Source organism: Nycticebus coucang, chromosome 22, assembly GCF_027406575.1.
Source record: "Nycticebus coucang isolate mNycCou1 chromosome 22, mNycCou1.pri, whole genome shotgun sequence".
Taxonomy (NCBI): domain Eukaryota; kingdom Metazoa; phylum Chordata; class Mammalia; order Primates; family Lorisidae; genus Nycticebus; species Nycticebus coucang.
Window position 1 is genome coordinate 21,425,420 of NC_069801.1, and position 19,124 is coordinate 21,444,543.

Genomic DNA, 19,124 nt, shown 5'->3' on the forward strand with positions numbered 1-19,124 from the left:
GAGCAGTGCCTGTGGCTCAGTCAGTAAGGCACCAGCCCCATATACCAAGGGTGGCGGGTTCAAACCCAGCCCGGCCAAACTGCAACAAAAAAATGGCCGGGCGTTGTGGCAGGCGCCTGTAGTCCCAGCTACTTGGGAGGCTGAGGAAAGAGAATCGCTTAAGCCCAGGAGCTGGAGGTTGCTGTGAGCTGTGTGATGCCACGGCACTCTGCCAAGGGCCATAAAGTGAAACTCTGTCTCTACAAAAAAAAAAAAAAAAAGGGTAAAGAAACCACCCAAATTCATATGGCTGGTAAACACAAGTTCTCATACAGTACATGTTAAAAATAAAAACCCTCTAAAATAGCCGGGCGCGCCTGTAGTCCCAGCTGCTCAGGAGGCTGAGGCAAGAGAATCGCCTAAACCCAAGAGTTAGATATTGCTGTGAGCAGTGCGATGTCATGGCACTCTACCCAAGGGCTGTACAGTGAGACTCTGTCTCTAAAAAAAAATAAATAAGGGCGGCGCCTGTGGCTCAGTTGGTAAGGCGCCGGCCCCATATACTGAGAGTGGCGGGTTCAAACCCGGCCCGGGCTGAACTGCAACCAAAAAATAGCTGGGCGTTGTGGCGGGCGCCTGTAGTCCCAGCTACTTGGGAGCCTGAGGCAAGAGAATTGCTTAAGCCCAGGAGTTGGAGGTTGCTGTGAGCTGTGTGAAGCCATGGCACTCTACCGAGGGCCATAAAATGAGACTCTGTCTCTACAAAAAATAAATAAATAAATAAAAAATAAAAACACTCTAAATTAAATATATTTTAGTAAATTCCTTACAACAATATGTGCAAATTTTGAAAGTTTTATAAATTAAAAATAAATAAAAATGTGACCCAAATCCCATTCAACAGTTATTACCTCACACTAAAGGCCACCATGAAGGGAAAAATCAGCTTTAAAATACTGCAAATGTTAACATACAGATCCTCACCTGATTAATCTTTCTCTGAATTATACAGAAAAAGGTACAATTTTCTTAACTGCTATACAAAAAATGATGGGCAAAGACCTTACAAACTGGGCGGCGCCTGTGGCTCAGTCGGTAAGGCGCTGGCCCCATATACCGAGGGTGGCGGGTTCAAACCCGGCCCCGGCCAAACTGCAACCAAAAAATAGCCGGGTGTTGTGGCAGGCGCCTGTAGTCCCAGCTACTCGGGAGGCTGAGGCAAGAGAATCGCTTAAACCCAGGAGTTGGAGGTTGCTATGAGCTGTGTGAGGCCATGGCACTCTACCGAGGGCCATAAAGTGAGACTGTCTCTACAAAAAAAAAAATAAAAAAAAAAAAAAAAAAAGACCTTACAAACTACTATTTAAAAAGTGGGGAGGGTTGGGCGGCGCCTGTGGCTCAGTGAGTAGGGCGCCGGCCCCATATGCCAAGGGTGGTGGGTTCAAACCCAGCCCCGGCCAAACTGCAACAACAAAAAAATAGCCAGGCATTGTGGCGGGCGCCTATAGTCCCAGCTGCTGGGGAGGCTGAGGCAAGAGAATCACATAAGCCCAAGAGCTGGAGGTTGCTGTGAGCCATGTGACGCCACTGCACTCTACCGAGGGCAGTAAAGTGAGACTGTCTCTACAAAAAAAAAAAAAAAAAAGTGGGGAGGGTCATTCTAACATCTAACACAGAGATCAGTGAGAATATAGAAAGATAAATTTTGGTACTTAAGGAAAAATGCATTATCAGGCATATTTTAATTAGAGTAAGATTTTAACAAGATAGAAACAAAAAGCATCTTCTATGTAACACTGTTTTTAGGACTCGCGACTCTGAAATTAACTCGGTTATACAATATTTTTCCTTGTAATTGTTCTTGTTATCATATAATTTTACCCAGAGGTCCACAATCCCTTCATTTCAATTCCAAAATCCAAAAGGCTGTGAAAAACAAGCTTTTTATTATTCATTTGGTAGCAAAACCAGACAAGAAATGACATGAGGCTACGACAGCACAGTATTTATTTATGTTAGTGTGACACTCAGCTTACTACAGAAATAGTAATGTATTTGATTAAGACGTGCTGCCCCAGATCTCTCTGGGGTGTTACACAGCATGTAGTACATGTACCACATTTCTTTTCTAAAATGCAAAAAAATTTTTTTTTTGGTAGAGACAGAGTCTCACTTTATGGCCCTCGGTAGAGTGCCGTGGCTTCACACAGCTCACAGCAACCTCCAACTTCTGGGCTTAAGCGATTCTCTTGCCTCAGCCTCCCAAGTAGCTGGGACTACAGGCGCCCGCCACAACGACCGGCTATTTTTTGGTTGCAGTTTGGCCTGGGCCGGGTTTGAACCCGCCACCATCGGTATATGGGGTCAGCGCCTTACCGACTGAGCCACAGGCGCCGCCCTAAAATCCAAAAATTTTTAAATTCAGAAACACATTTGGTGTGGCGCCTGTGGCTCAAAGGAGTAGGGCGCCAGCCTCATATGCGGCAGGTGGTGGGTTCAGACCCAGCCCCAGCCAAAAACTGCAGAAAAAAAAAATAATAATAAAATAAACAGAAACACATTTGCCCGAAGAACTTTTTTTTGGCCCTCAAGGATTCTGAATACTGTGCTATGGACAGGTATACTAATTAAGAATAATCTTTTTTTTTTTTTTGAGACGAGTCTTACTTTGGTTTTGCCCTCAGTAGGGTGCCGTAGTGTCACAGCTCACAGCAACCTGAAACACTTGGGCTTAAGTGATTCACTTGCCTTAGCCTCCCAAGTAGCTGGGACTACAGGCACGCCACAGCATCTGCCTATTTTTAGAGATGAGGTCTTGTTCTGGCTTAGGCTGTTCTCAAACCCATAAGTTCAGGCTATCTACCTACCTCGGCCTCCCAAAGTGCTAGGATTACAGGTGTGAACCACCTTGCCCAGCAAGGAATAATCTTATGCAGAAAACATAACTAGTACTGAGAATGAATGTAGTGCTTCACATACAATAAATTCAGTGTCTTAACAACTATCAGATACACACAATTCTGGAAAATAAAGAATTAAAACAACTTAACAAATGACAAAGACCAAGGCATCATTATTTTTCAAGTGATGGTGACTACATATCCTTCAATATCTAAATCAATTCCTTAGGTTAAAATTCACTGCTTTAAATCACAGTTAAAATATAGCTAAAGTAAATGTAGAATATAAATGTTTTAACACAATAACTAAGACAAAGCCAGAAAGGCTATGTTAACCAGTGTGAGGAAAACACTTCCAATTGTATATAAAACTGGTGCATGGTACCCCATGATTGCATTAATGTACATAGCTATGATTTAATAAAAAAAATATATATATATGTATATATATCAGAACACTAAAGTGTTCTGATTTTTTTTTTAATTATCTCAGAGGGTTTAAGATTTAAAATCATTTCATTCTAGTAGACAATGTTGAACAAATTACAATTGACTTTTCTACGAAAGCAGTTGGACATGGATATAGACAGGAACAGCTCTTAAAGATATTTCAACAGGAAGAAGAGTTTCACAGTTTTTTCCTTCTTTCTTCCTTTAGTTGCTGCTTTTCTGGTTTTAGAATTTCAAACAAAGAAATACATATTGGCTCCACTGCTAAGAAACGCCCTCTTTCTCAGCAACTTCCTCTTCTAATTTCCTTCCCCACCATTGACATATGAGAACAATACCCAAGGCTGGTCCTACCATTTTGATTAACCAAAAGCTCTGAGGCTTGGAAAAATTAAGGGCTGCAATATATAGTACCTAACTACTGCCTACTCAAATCCACAATCTTCACTTATCTAGAAGTAGATAACAGACAGCACAAAGAAAGGGATATTAAGCTTTATCAGAGGTGGGCTATTGAACCTTTTACCCCAAGGAATCCAAAGAAATAGGAACCAACAAATGAGAAATTTCTCCCATCCCAAGAAAATGTGGCCTTCTTAGGAAGGAGAAAAAACTCTGGGGCCAGCACCAACCTGACCCAAAAGTCAAGTCTATACACTAATAGCTGGTGACATTTCTTCTTTAGGCCAATGGACCAGGATTCAAATAGAGTTCTTTGAGGTTCTTATACACTTCAAAATGACTCTTACCAGCTTAGAAATGATCCTTTCCAACTCACAGACTGAACAAAGGGGATGGACTTATAATTAACCATCCAGAGATCAAGACTTTCTTCGTGCCAGAAGTCAAATCAAATGTCCCCTCATTGGTGGCAAAGCGAACTTTCCAACTTTTAAGTGGGCAGAGACTTTACCTTGCCAGTGATTCTCAGAGGATACTTAATGTGGGTAAGCTATCTACTTTACTGTGTGGCAAGTTACTTAACTCCTCTGAAACTCAGTTTCCTTATACGCAAATGTTCAAAGGTGGCTGTAAAAATTAAGTAAAAACATATCTGACACATAGTAGGAGCGCCATCAATGTTCTCCCTCTTCCTCCTTACCTTCCTTGACCTCTGGGCCTAAATTTCAATCACAGCCAAGAGGTTCTAAGGAGTCCTTCCTTCTGATTCCATGGACAACTGTATAAAAACAACCCCATCTCAGAGGCTCTAGGATTCCTGGGGTGTTATATGTAGACCCCACTTCACCCCATCATGGTCTGGGTAGCACCCATGGCCTTTCTGGAAGAGGCCCGACAGCCAACTCTCTTCCCTGCTCTGCAGGCCATCTTGTACAGACACACACTCGGTGACCTCCCCGCTGCTCCACAACTTAGCAGCCGAGAGATTCAACCAGCACCTAAATTACTTCACGGGCAGAGACGAAAACTGAGGCTCAGGCTACGGAAGAACTTGCCAAAGATCTCAGACAATAGCTGAGACCCAACTATTTGTCGGTACAACTACCGACAAAACCTTCGTTTTACAAATGGGGAAACTAAGGCCCAGAGAGGGAAGTGACACACCCAAGACCACACCGCGAGGTGGTGGCAGAGCTAGGTCAGGTTGAGTCACTTTTACAACCTCACAGACTTGCGGGCCCCTCCAAGTCTTCGAAGGGAACTCCAGGTCATCCCCTCTCTGCGGGGTTTGGGGTGGACTAAGACACCACCCCGCGCTGACCGCTCGCCCAGCCTGTCCCGGTCCACAGCAGGAGGCGCGGCATCCACTCGCCCTGGACCCTGCGCGGCTCGTGAAGGGTGGCCCGGCTGGGGCCTCGCGCCTCACGGCGGGGGTCTGCCCAAGGGGACTTGTTGCTCACCTGGCCTCCCGCAGTCGCCCTCAGCGACAGGAAGGGCCGGCCCGCCGCCCAGTCTCCACACGGGGTCTGCTCCCGCGGACCGCCTCGCGGGCTGCCACACAGCAGGACCCCCCTCAAAGCGATACGCCCCCAGCCGCGTTTACACGGCCTATGTCCGCCATTATGCGATTCCCCGCCCTGGGACGCAGCCACACCCCGCCAACGGCCCTGATTGGTTCCCTGCCTGAACCTCCTGGAGCTTCCGCGCATTCCATTGGCCTGAGAGCCATGCCAGTTAAACAACTACGCAAAAGACGTACTCCAGGGTGCTGTCCCAGGAGCTCCACCCGGGCGACTTCCGCAATCGGAGTAAACACCAGGGGGCAAACCAAGTGACGAGGGAGTGGAGACTAAAGTAAGACAACGTCTAAATTCAGACTAGGAAAATCCCGCCTTAGAAAGTGTAAAAACTTGTATAAAGTGTGTTAAAAGACGAATTCTTCTTGTTAGAGTTCAAAGAACTAGTATTTATGACGGAAGGAAGAGGCCAAGCCCACAAACTTTCTGTATACACCCCTCAAGTTGGAGATAGTGTTGTCCCTTCCCTCAGGTCTCACCCCAGCGGAAAGTAGGGTGGGGAGAGTGAGTAATTCCGCTCCAGCCCACCCTGAAAGATCCATCCGGGGCGAGGCCTGAATCCTGGCACAGGAAGCTAGTTCTGAAAGGCTATGGTTAAGTGAGCTGGACCCTGATTCAACTGCCACCTCATTCTGGCAACTCCCTGAACCTTTCTAGGTCTTAGTTTAAACTTGTGCAAAATAGAAACAGTCATATCTGCCTCTTGTCCTGGAGTGGTTTATTGAGGATTCATGCATGAATGGACAGACTTATCTTCTTGCTATAAAAGGCTGCAGCTAGTGGCTCAAGCGGCTAAGGCGCCAGCCACATGCACACCTGAGCTGGTGGGTTCGAATCTAGCCCGGGCCCACCAAACAACAAAGATGGCTGCAACCAAAAAATAGCTGGGCGTTGTGGCGGGCGCCTGTAGTCCCAGCTACTTGGGAAGCGGAGGCAGGAGAACAGCTTGAGACCAAGAGTTAGAGGTTGCTGTGAGCTGTGATGCCACAGCACTCTACCCAGGGCGACAGCTTGAGGCTCTGTCTCAAAAAAAAAAAAAAGGCTGCAGCTACTTAACATCGTGACAAATTCACAAGTTGGCAGAGATACTTCATTTCGTTCTCTAGAGCAACCTTGTCAGGCAGGTATTATCCTCTTTTTCCGAACAGAAAATGGAGTCTCCATGACTTACCCAGGGTCACCTAGGGAATTTGAAACAACCCTGGGACGCAAATCTGTATTTTTTGGCTTCCATTTCTAGATTTCTCCCAGGCCTGGCGTCACCTGAAAAAGACTTCTGTCCCTCATCCTATTAGCATTCCAGGGAAAATCTTTAGACTGCCAGGCCAGTCCCCATCTCTCTAGTCACTCTAGACTTGGGCACAGGCCATTCCTCTAGCTATCGTTAATCACCAAGTTCTTCAGAGAAAGTGACCCTAAGGATATATGCAAGCTACATGGAGGAAAAGGATAATGGGTGAGTCAGGAACCTACACAGAATCCCAAATGAGAACACAGAAGCTCTAAGAGGGGCAGTGATGCCATTGTGGGCCCTCAGCAGGGCAGCCTCCACGCCAGGACTTAAATCCATGTTCCTGCTCACAAAACAGGGCTCTTTTCACCACAGGATTGTTTTTCCCAGAAGGGCTGCTTTGGCTGTAATTCATAGTCCTTTTCCCTCCCTGGAAAGGAAGGAGGCCAAGAAGAGAGTGGGAGGGAAAGCAGCCTAAGATTTTAGAAGGGCAGAGACCACCAACAGGGTGGTGCCAACAGGGCCCCAGTGCCATCCAAGTGGGTGTCCTCCAGGCTCAAATCGGGACATGTGGTCTGACAACCAATGACTGTTTAAATCCTGGCTATGGCTGTTAGGTGCTGGGAGGCAGCTGTGCAGAAGGCAGTGGCTTTGGGGTCAGACCAAACTGAGATTGAATCTAAACTCCACCACTTTCTTGTTGTCTGAGCCTCACCTACCTCTTCTCAAAAATGGTTACAACAGAGCAGTTGTGAGGATTCAATGAGTTGAGTGTGGCATCAATGAGTCATATGTATAAAGTACCTGGTAACTATTTATTCATTCATAGATTCATCCATTCAATAAAAAAACATTAATCACGGGCGGCGCCTGTGGCTCAGTCGGTAAGGCGCCGGCCCCATATACCGAGGGTGGCGGGTTCAAACCCAGCCCCGGCCAAACTGCAACCAAAAAAATAGCCGGGCGTTGTGGCGGGCGCCTGTAGTCCCAGCTACTTGGGAGGCTGAGGCAAGAGAATTGCTTAAGCCCAGGAGTTGGAGGTTGCTGTGAGTTATGTGAGGCCACGGCACTCTACCGAGGGCCAGAAAGTGAGACTCTGTCTCTACAAAAAAAAAAAAAAAAAAAAAACATTAATCACTGACCTTGTGGAGGGCAGCCTGCCAGTAGCACAGCTATAAAGGTGAGCAGAACAGATTCAGACCCTCATTGAGCTTAGAATCTGGAGAAGGGAAAGTCATTAACCCGGTGGCACCTGTGGCTCATTGGGTAGGGCACCGGCCCCATATACCAAGGGTGGCAGGTTCGAACCCAGCCCCAGCCAAACTGCAACAAAAAAATAGCTGGGCGTTGTGGCGGGCCCCTGTAGTCCCAGCTACTCGGGAGACTGAGGCAAGAGAATTGCCTAAGCCCAGGAGTTGGAGGTTGCTGTGAGCTATAATGCCACAGCACTCTACCAAGGGTGATAAAGGTCACTAACCAAATGACCAGATGTATCAAAATACATTTTAAAACCTAGATAAGTAGCTGGGGGTTGTGGCGGGCACCTGTGGTCCCAGCTACTCGGGAGGCTGAGGCAAGAGAATCGCCTAAGCCCAAGAACTGGAGGTTGAAAAAAAGTAAAAAGAACTGGAGGTTGCTGTGAGCTGTGACGCTACGGCACTCTATCCAGGGTGACATAGTGAGACTCTGTCTCTAAAAAAAAAAAAAAGAAAGAAACTGAGATAAGGAACAAGAAGGCAAAGTACAATGTGTTTATGAGAATGGATGCCAAAGGAGTGGGTGGGGTCAAAGGAGACTTCCACTCAGGAATGGGCAGGAGACTGAGAGAAGCGTTGCAGGCCAAAAGAAGGTGTGTGGAAGGTAAGTAGGCCAACGGGGTTGTGGCAGTGGGGAAGGCAGAGCACCCAGGGCCTGTGGACTACCAGAGAGGGTACCATGGTTATTGCTGAATGAGTGAGGGTATTAATAAGAGAGGGAACTTGGCTTTGAAGTGGGGCTCCTCATGAGTCTCTGTACTTTTCTGGTAGTCCCTGAAAAAATATAAACTTTTTTTTTTTTTTTGGTAGAGACAGAGTCTCACTTTGTCACCCTTGGTAGAGTGCAGTGGCATCGCAGCTCACGCAACCTCCAACTCCTGGGCTTAGGCGGTTCTCTTGCCTCAGCCTCCCTAGTAGCTGGGACTGCAGGCGCCCGCCACAACACCCGGCTATTTATTTGTTGCAGTTTGGTGGGGGCAGGGTTCGAACCTGCCACCCTCAGAATATGGGGCCGGCGCCCTACCCACTGAGCCACAGGCACCGCCCAATATAAACTTCTTTTTTTTTTTTTTTGAGATAGAATCTCTCAGTATTATCTGGGCTAGAGTGCAGAGGCACCATCATAGCTCACTGCAGCCACAAATTCCTGTGCTCAAGCAATTCTCCAGCTTCACCCTCTTCAGCTGAGACTATAGGTACACACCACCACACCTGTCTAACTTTTCTATTTTTTGTGGAGACAGGGTCTCATTCTGTTGTCCTTGCTGATCTCAAACTCCTGGCCTCAAGTGATCTTCCTGCCTCAGCCTCCCAAAGTACTAGCATTACAGGCATGAGCCACCACACCTGGCCAGAATGGAAGCTTTGACACAGACCTACCTGGATTTGAACCATGGCTTAGCCACCTCACTTAGGATTGTGTGACCTTGAACCATCACTGAACCACACTGTGCCTCAACTACTCTCCTGTGGAATAGTGATAATGATAGAGGGTCAGAAGGTAGAGGTGAGGATTTAATGGGAAAGGAGTATATAGTGTCTGGTACATGGAAGTCACTCCATAAATCATGCTTGGTCATCACAGCATGGAGAGAGGTGAGCCTAAGGCAGCAGATCCAGCAGATGGTTTGGAATAGAGCTGGTGCAGATGCCCATATACTGAGCAAATTGTCACCTGACCTTAATGGTCATCAGAGGAGCCAGACAAGCCTGAGTTCAAATTACTGTTATACTGCTTCCTAACTATGTGACTTTGGGAAAATGACTTCATCTCTCTGAGACTCAATTTCCTTTTTTTTTTTTTTTTTTGTAGAGACAGAGTCTCACTGTACCACCCTCGGTAGAGTGCCGTGGCGTCACATGGCTCACAGCAACCTCTAACTCTTGGGCTTATGCGATTCTCTTGCCTCAGCCTCCCGAGTAGCTGGGACTACAGGCGCCCGCCACAACGCCCGGCTAATTTTTTTTTGTTGCAGTTTGGCTGGGGCTGGGTTTGAACCTGCCACCCTCGGCATATGGGGCTGGCGCCCTACTCACTGAGCCACAGGTGCCGCCCCAAGAGACTCAATTTCCTTATCCATAAAATGCGGGGGCAGCACCTGTGGCTCAATGAGTAGGGAGCTGGCCCCATAATACCGAGGGTGGTGGGTGCAAATCCGGTCCCGGCCAAACTACAACAAAAAAATAGCTGAGCGTTGTGGCGGGAGGCTGAGGCAAGAGAATCACCTAAGCCCAGGAGCTGGAGGTTGCTGTAAGCTGTGATATCACGGCACTCTACCATGAGCGATAAACTGAGACTCTGTCTCTATTAAAAAAAAAAAATTGGGTCATAATTGTTTGTATTTCCCAGAGCTATGAAGATTAAATGAGATAGTAAAGTGAGCACTTAGCATAGTAATTGGCACATAGTAGGCAGTTGTTTTTGTTTGAGAGAGAGTCTGGCTCTGTCACCCAGGCTAGAGTGCTGTGGCATCAGCCTAGCTCACAGCAATCTCAAACTTCTGGGCTCAAGCAATCCTCCTGAGTAGCTGGAAATATAGATGCCTGCCACAATACCCTGGTAGTTTTAGTTTTCTTTTTTTTTTTTTTAAGTCACCACCGTATCAAATTTATTATTTCTTTTTTTTTTTTTTTTTTTTTTTTGTAGAGACAGAGTCTCACTGTACTGCCCTCCGGTAGAGTGCCGTGGCGTCACACGGCTCACAGCAACCTCTAACTCTTGGGCTTACGCGATTCTCTTGCCTCAGCCTCCCGAGCAGCTGGGACTACAGGCGCCCGCCACAACGCCCGGCTATTTTTTTTTTGTTGCAGTTTGGCCGGGGCTGGGTTTGAACCTGCCACCCTCGGCATATGGGGCCGGCGCCCTACTCACTGAGCCACAGGCGCCGCCCTCAAATTTATTATTTCAATGGCACTAACACAATCGGAGTTGCTCATGGTTAGTTTTCTTTTTTTGTTGTTTTTTGTTTGTTTGTTTTGTTTTGAGACAGATTCTCACTCTGGTGCCCTGACTAGAGTGCCATGGCGTTATAGGTTATAGCTCACAGCAACTTCAAGTTCTTGAGCTCAAGCCATCGTCTTGCCTCAGCTTTTCTATTTTTAGTAGAGATGGAGTCTTGCTATTGCTCAGGCTAGTTTCAAAATCCCGAGTTCAAGCAATTCACCCACCTTGGCCTCCTAGAGTGCTAGGATTACAGGTGTGAGCCAGGGTGCTGGGCTGGCAATTGTTGAATGCTAACTCTTTTTTTTTTTTTTTTTTTTGCAGTTTTTGACAGGCCAGGTTTGAACCACCATCTCCCATATATGGGGCCGGCGCCCTATTCCTTGAGCCACAGATGCTGTCCAAATGATAACTCTAATAATAATTATTATTATTGATATCTATAGTTCCTACCTGCACTAGAAATTAAGATTCTTGAATTTTGCTTCAAGATTGTCTCACTGGGCGGCGCCTGTGGCTCAGTGAGTAGGGCGCCGGCCCCATATGCCGAGGGTGGCGGGTTCGGACCCAGCCCCGGCCAAACTGCAACAGAAAAATAGCCGGGCGTTGTGGCGGGCGCCTGTAGTCCCAGCTGCTCGGGAGGCTGAGGCAAGAGAATCGCGGAAGCCCAAGAGTTAGAGGTTGCTGTGAGCTGTGTGACGCCACGGCACTCTACCGGAGGGCGGTACAGTGAGACTCTGTCTCCACAAAAAAAAAAAAAAAAAAATTGTCTCACAATAGGAACCTTAGTTTTGTTTGTTTTTTCGAGACAGTCTCATGTGTCACCCTGGGTAGAGAGCCGTGGTGTCACAGCTCACAGCAACCTCCAACTCTAGGGCTTAAGCGATTCTCTTGCCTCAGCCTCCTGAAGTAGCTGGGACTACAGGCGCCCATCACAATGCCCGGCTATTTTTTTTTTTTTTTTTGTAGAGACAGAGTCTCACTTTACCGCCTTCAGTAGGGTGCCATGATGTCACAGGACTCACAGCAGCCTCTAGCTCTTGGGCTTCAGTGATTCTCCTGCCTCAGCCTCCCAAGCAGCTGGGACTACAGGTGCCCACCACAACGCTTGGCTATTTTTTGGTTGCAGTTCAGCTGGGGCTGGGTTTGAACCCACCATCCTCGGTATATGGGGCCAGCGCCCTACTCACTGAGCCACAGGCGCCACCCAATGCCCGGCTATTTTTTGGTTGCAGTTGTCATTGTTGTTTTAGCTGACCCAGGCCAGGTTCAAACCCGCCAGCCTCAGTGTATGTGGCTGGCGCCATAACCACTGTGCTATAGGCGCCGAGCCAATTTTTCTTTTAGGCCATATAGATAGGAAAGTTGCTTTCAGAAGAGGTGGTGCTGTGCATATTAATAGTAATATTAATAAACACCAAGATTTAGTGAGCATTTACCATGTGCCAGGCATGTGATAATTGCTTTACATGTATTAACTCATTAATCGTCACAGCAGTCCTATAGTTAGGTGCTGTTCTTATTCTCATTTTACAAGTGAGGCAAAGGAAGCACAGAGAGGTTAAGTGACACCTGGTTAGGAAGCAACATGGGTAGAATACATACCCAGCCATGGAACTTGAGAGGGCTGGCTGCTCCTGAGAGGCAGGCTTCCCCTCTTCTACCCCAAGGAGTTAAATGGGTCACCTGGAGCAATAAAATTATTCGGTTCCTGTGGCAAGTCCCCAGGTTCCAAAGGCCAAGCTTTGTTCCTTTCCTGCCAATTCTATTTTTTATTTTATTTCGTTTTATATGAAATATATATATTTATTTCGTATTTTATATATTTATATATTTTTGAGACATAGTCTCACTTTGTTTCCCTCAGTAGAGTGCCCTAGTGTCACAGTTCACAGCAACCTCAAACTCTTGGGCTCAAGCAATTCTCTTGCCTCAGCTTCACAAGTAGCTGGGACTACAGGCACCTGCCACAAGGCCTGGCTAGTTTTTCTATTTTTTTTTTTTTTTTTTTTTAGTAGAGATGGAGTGTTGCTCTTGTGCAAGCTGGTCTTGAACTTCTGAGCTCAAGGGAACCATCTGTCTCAGCCTACCAGAGTGCTAGGATTACAGACGTGAACCACCATGCCTGGCCTTCTTGCCAGTTCTAAAATGCAACCCTTGCCTCTTTTCTGACAGACCCTCTTCTGCAAGGCAAAACAAAAAAAGACATTTTAAATCAAAGAACTGGGGCTGAATTCCAACTTTGCCACTTAATGGCTCTGTAATTTAGGCCAGGTCATATCATCTCTCCGAGCCTCTGTTTCTTTACTATGAAATTGGGATAACACCTCTGTCCATGGTTATGAGAAGCAGAAGAAATATAATCTGCATAAACTCTAAAGTGCAGTCCACACAAGATTTCCTTTCATTGTTGCTATGGGGATGGTAAGCTCTTCAGGAAAGCAGCTTAAGTCAGTACTGCAGGCAAAATTGTTATCTCTGGAAACAAACCTGTGTTCGAGTCCTAGATCTGTCTTTTATGCCCTGCCTTCCCTTGAACGAGTTCTATACCCTGGCTGAGCCTCAGTTTTCTCATCTACGAAATGGAGTGAATAATACTTACCCTGTACAGCTGCAGAGAAAATAAGACTAGAGAATGCATAAAGAGCCATGAACCAGTGCCAGGTACAGAACTGGCAGAGCACAGTCAGCTAAGAGATTCCAGGGGGAGGAACAAAGGAGAGGGACTAAGAATCACCCCTCTCCCCTCCAATATCCAGAGGAAAGGATAGAGAGCACTAAGCTTGGGGCACAGCACATCTCCAGGACGCTCCCTGCCCTCTGGCATCCTTAGCTGGGCCCACAGTCTCTTCTCTCTCTCACTCTTTCTCTCTCCTCCCTCTCCTCTATCGTCAAACAAGTTCTTTCTCCACTGAGCAATCCCAGGGGGCCCCCAAACCTCAGTTCCAGCCAAGCTCACAGGCTTTCCCCACCTCCACATCCTTAATCCGCAGCCTTTGCATTTGCCATTCCTTCCACCTGGAATGCTCTCTCCTCCCAGAGCGCCTTTGATGGGGAGGAGGGGTGCTGGAGGGGAAGGATCTGGAATGATGCTCCCCCACTTCTTCACTCCCCTCCCCTGCATCCCCCATGCTGCATGCCTGACCTCCTCCTCCCAGCGTGGGGGATGAGGCAGCGCTGTGAGGGGGAGGGAAGGGGGGGACTCAGGGAAGGGCCCTCTGTGGGGTTTTTCACCTGCTTAGAAGAGGCAGACGGAAATGAAAGCTCTGGGAAAAAAATGCCTGCTGCTCTGCTTCCTGAGGCTCCAGCTTGGTGAAGCCTTCCTGCCTTCCCACTATACCTTCTCCTCCTTCTCCCCCGTTCCTGCAGGCAGGTGCCACAGTCAAGGAACATGAGTGGGTGGCAGGGCCAGAGAGACCACGGTTCAAATCCCATTCCTATCACTTACCTAGCAAGTGACCTTAGCAAGCTGCTTGGCCTGCTTACTCCTCATTTCTTTCTAATAGGGGACAACAATCCCTGCCTCTCAGGCTGCTGTGAGGACTAAGTGAGATGGCAGATAAAAATGCCTGGCACAGGGTAGCACCTGTGGCTCAAAGGAGTAGGGCACGGGGCCCCATATGCTGGAGGTGGCGGGTTCAAACCCAGCCCCAGCCAAACTGCAACAAAAAAATAGCTGGGCATTGTGGCGGGCGCCTGTAGTCCCAGCTACTCGGGAGGCTGAGGCAAGAGAATCACTTAAGCCCAGGAGTTGGAGGTTGCTGTGAGCTGTGTGACGCCACGGCACTCTACCAAGGGCAGTAAAGTGAGACTCTGTCTCTACAAAAAAAAAAAAAATGCCTGGCACAGGGTAGCACCTGTGGCTCAAAGGAGTAGGGCACGGGCCCATATGCCAGAGGTGGTGGGTTCAAACCCAGCCCTAGCCAAAAACTACAAAAAAAAAAAAAGTGCCTGGCACAACCAAAGTGCTCAACAATAGAGATGACAATGATAGCAAATTTGGTGCCTGGCATGTGTACCTGGCACATCTCTCAGCACCTTGCATACATTAACCTGTTTAATTCCTAATGAGGTAGATACTATTACTATCCTCATTTTACAGATGAGGAAACTGAGGCACAGAGGGATTATATAACTTGCCCAAACTCCTATAGCCAGTAGGGAGTGGAGCTTAATCTGTGTTCTTATCCACCATACTGTGGTGCACTTAGTGATAGTTGCCATGATGATGATGATTATTTGTTTATATCTGTACTGACTCTATGCCCTCAGTAAGTACATGTTATTCTCTTTCCTCCCACCTTCAAAATCTTTTTTTGAGACAGAGTTTCACTCCATCACCCTCGGTAGAGTGCTGTGGCGTCACACAGCTCACAGCAACTTCCAACTCCTAGGCTTAGGCGATTCTCTTGTCTCAGCCTCCCAAGTAGCTGGGACTACAGGCACCTGCCACAATACCCGACTATTTTTTTGTTGCAATTTGGCAGAGGTCGAGTTTGAACCCGCCACCCTCAGTATATGGGACCAGTGCTCTACCCACTGAGCTACAGGCACCGCCCCCATCTTCAAAATCTTGTCTGAATTTTACCTCCTTTGCGACATCTTCAGTCTATTCATTTAACAAGCATATATTGCTCCCTGCTCTGACCATGCTTATGCAGGGCACTGGGGACCCAGGAGTCAGTCCACCAACCCTCTTCCCTTGAGTGAGAAGACATACATAAAAATTACAGTAGTAGATTGCAGCAGAAGCTGTGAGTTTACAGAAGAAGAGTTTAACTCGAACAGGAGATTGGGGCAGGTTTACAGAGGAGGGGTCATTTGGATGGGGTATTAAAGGGTGAGCAGGAGTTCCTTAGAATTAGGAAGTGGGAACAGAGAATGATGTGTAATGGAGACCTTGCAACTGGGATTTGAATGAATAAAGGCTGGAGAGCAACATGTCTGAGGCTAGTGCTACAGGGTGTCCCCAAAGTCTCCATACATAGGGAAAATGGAAATTATATCTAACTTTACCTTTATTTACAAAGTATTGATTATAAAAGTTTACAAAATGTTATTTATATGTTGGCTATCTCTTTGTAAAATTTTGCATCATGGCAGGCACCTGCAATCCCAGCTACTCAGGAGGCTGAGGCAGGAGGATTACTCGAACCTAGGAGTTTGAGGTTCAGCGAATTATGACGGGGTGATAGAGAAAGATCCAGAGGTACGTTGGGAGCATCAAGAAGAGACCTAAACCTGTCTGGAAGAGTCCTTAAAGGCTTCCTGGAAGCCATATCTAGGTTGAGACTTAAAGATCAGAGCCAGATTATGTCACCTACTGCCACACCAGCCCAGGTATAAATTCAACACTAAAGCAAAGCTAACTATAAAATAAGAGTAAGGAACTCTAATAAAGATCTGATTTTTCTCATGAACATTATTTTGATGTTTTGTTTTGTTTTAAACCCAATGTTAAATTATTTTGGGGGAAAGTGTTCAGTGTCCCTGCTTTGCTAGTGCTTTAAACATATGCTTGTTGTTCTGCTTATTGGGTAATCTGACAGGGAGAGAGGCCTGAGGGAGTCAGGCAGGTGACAGGTAGAGGAGGAGGCAGGTGGAGGGAATTTCACATGCAAAGGCCCAGAGGCAAGAGAAAAGATGGCTCATTGAGGGGAAAGGAGATCCTCTGATGAGAGCTGGTAAGTGGGGAGGAGGGAATGGAAGATTGGACAGGATTATGAGAGTGCTGGAGAGTCATGGAAAAATTTTAACAGGGATATGTCAATCAAATGTCCCTTTTGCAAGACTGCCCTGAATATTTACAGAGTCCTATTTGTGGTTTGAATTCATTCATTCACAAATTCACAGCTCCAGGCCAGGCTAGGCAGCTCACACCTGTAATGCTAGCACTCTGGGAGGCCAAGGAAGATGGATTGCCTGAGCTCAGAAGTTTGAGACCAGCCTGAGCAAAAGTGAGACCCTGTCTTTACTAAAAATAGAAAAATGAGCTGGGAGTTGTGGCAGGCTCCTGTAGTCCCAACTACTTGAGAGGCTGAGGTAAGAGAATCATTTGAGCCCAAGAGTTGTGAGCATGACACCATGGCACTCTACCCAGGGTGACAGAGTGAGACTCTGTGTCAAAAAAAAAAAAAAAAAAGATATCCCTAGTGTACCTACTGACCCAGATGCTGGAACTACAGCAGATGATTAAGAGATCTTCAGACAGAGCAAAGGGCCTGACATTGAAGCTCGTATTTACAGAGGGTCCTGAATGGATAAAGACTTAAGAGTGTGGGGCGGCACCTGTGGCTCAAAGGGGTAGGGCGCTGGTGCCATATGCCAGAGGTGGTGGGTTCAAACCCAGCCCCGGCCAAAAAAAAAAAGACTTAAGAGTGTGTTGGGCGGTGTCTGTGGCTCAGTGAGTAGGGCGCTGGCCCCATATACTGAGGGTGGCGGGTTCAAACCCAGCCCCTGCCAAACTGCAGCAAAAAAAAAAGACTTAGAGTGTGAAAGTGTTTGACTTCCATTAAAAAAAAAGCCAAGCCCTGTGCTGGGTGGTGGGGTGCAGAGATAGAAGCTGGCACTCCGGGAACTTGCACTGAAGAGACCAGTGATCCCTAAGACAGAAGAATAAAGGAATGGAAGCAGGAGGGAGGGAATGGGTCAGGGGTGAAAAATCTAGATCTTGTAACCTCTACTGAAGGAAGCCAAGTGGGCAGGGGGCAGAGTTCCAGCCACTCCTCTCCCAGCACCCTCCTGTTTTCTCAGCCCTGCTAAGCCCTGCAGTTTGTCTCCTCCTGGCTCCAAATGCCAGACCAAACCCTGAAGAAGAACACAGGGTGAGGAGGGGGGTGGGTGGGGGAACAAGCCCAGGCTTCTCACCCCAGTAGGGCCTTCCTTCCCAGCACCTGGGGCCAATAGGCTGAGAAGCCAGAGGTTACAGGGAAGGATTAAGGAGTTGGTTGCTTTTTTACCCAAGCTGTGCTATATTTCCCTCTCTTTCTCTCAATCTCTCTCCCTCTCTTCTTTTTTTTTTTTTTTAAGAAAAATGTTCCTGTACAGCACCCGGAGGCTTTTGCAGGAGGCGGCTGTTGGAGAACTGGGAAAACAAGCCAAGAAACAAGAGAGAGGAAAAAGACCACGCCTCGCCTGGCAGATTCCTAATGGCCCAAGAGACCTGAGGCTTTACAGTGGGAGGCCTGTGGGGGCTGGCTCGGGTGGGAGGGAAGGGCAGGCTGAAGGACAGCCACTTGCTGGCCAGTGACCTTGGGCGGGATACTGCCTGCTTCCCTCTGGTGAGAATGGTGGTGAGGGGGGAGGCTGGAGCAGGGCTGGCCAGCTGAGGTCACAGGAAGGCCCCTTCCAGCCTGAAACAGGATCTCGGGATGTGGGGCCTGCCAACCTGCAGCAACCCTGGGCCAGCAGAGATGAAAGGCTGCCTGTCCCCAGCTTCCGGACCCCCAAGGCCCCAGTGCCTCAAACTTGGAGGGCAGCACAGCTGCTACAGCTGGTTGGAGCCAGTTGCTGGGCTCCCCACCCCACCTTATGTTATCCAACCTTCTTTTCCCTGTTTTGCAGAGAACACTCAGGCCCAGAGAAGGCTGGTGACCTGCCTGAGATCACACAGCAAGTTGGAGGCTGAGCCAAGACTCACCACAGTCTTTGGACTCCAGGTCTAGGCCTCCTTGCCTTTCCTAAATACTTGGCTGCCTAGGGGGCTCACTCTTCGGAGCTGAAGAAACCCTTGGCTGGAGGGATAGTTAAGAGTGCTATCTGTTTGAAGTCATAGCTTAAGGTTGACTAAAGTGCATTTTTTTAAGACAAAAAGAAAATTCCAGGCCCCTGCCATAAGCCTGGACTTGCTCTGCTGGCAGAGAAAGGAATGCAGCTCTGGCCACCACAGCTGCTGGTGGCCAGCTGCAGCCTCAGCGCCTGCTGCTCCCACCCAAGCCGGCAAGGGGACAAAGGCCTCTTCTCAGGCCTGTCCCCTCCACCCCTTTGGATCAGCTGGCAGAGCATTGACCAAGAGCCTCATCTCCCACAGACCTGCTAAGTCACTGGGCCTTCTTCTCTGGGCCTTAGAGCTTTTTCTGTAAAATGGAGGCAGAGTATCTGCTGACCTACTTCTCAGCACTGTTTTGAAACTCCAAAGAGGTAAAATTATAGAACTACAGGCCTCTCAGCACCTCCTTTCACCTGAGGGTCTGCTACCCTGCCACAAATTTCCCTCCCTCCTTCATGCTTTGCCTGGCCAGTCCCAACTCACTCAACTCGCCTCAGCTGGGCTCAGCTGGACTCTCTCCCTCTGGGAAACCTTCCCTCACCTCCAGACCATAGAGCAGGGGGGTCCAACCATTTGGCTTCTCTGGGACATGTTGGAAAACGAAGAGTTGTCTTGGGCTA

The 19,124-nt window shown here is 47.8% G+C and overlaps 1 protein-coding gene across 3 annotated transcripts in view; it reads right to left on the reverse strand.

The window, feature by feature from the left end:
- WASF2 (WASP family member 2) overlaps positions 1-19,124 on the reverse strand; it is a 112,977-nt gene that overhangs the window by 85,563 nt on the left and 8,290 nt on the right. The window contains exon 1 of one of the 3 annotated variants that reach the window (XM_053575869.1): positions 5,192-5,388. The exons of 1 other annotated variant lie outside the window; for it this stretch is intronic. The gene's annotated coding sequence lies outside the window, so the exon portion shown is untranslated. Of the gene's footprint in view, positions 1-4,431; positions 4,914-5,191; positions 5,389-19,124 lie in introns of those variants that run through there. One more of the 3 variants, XM_053575872.1, reaches the window with a different exon arrangement.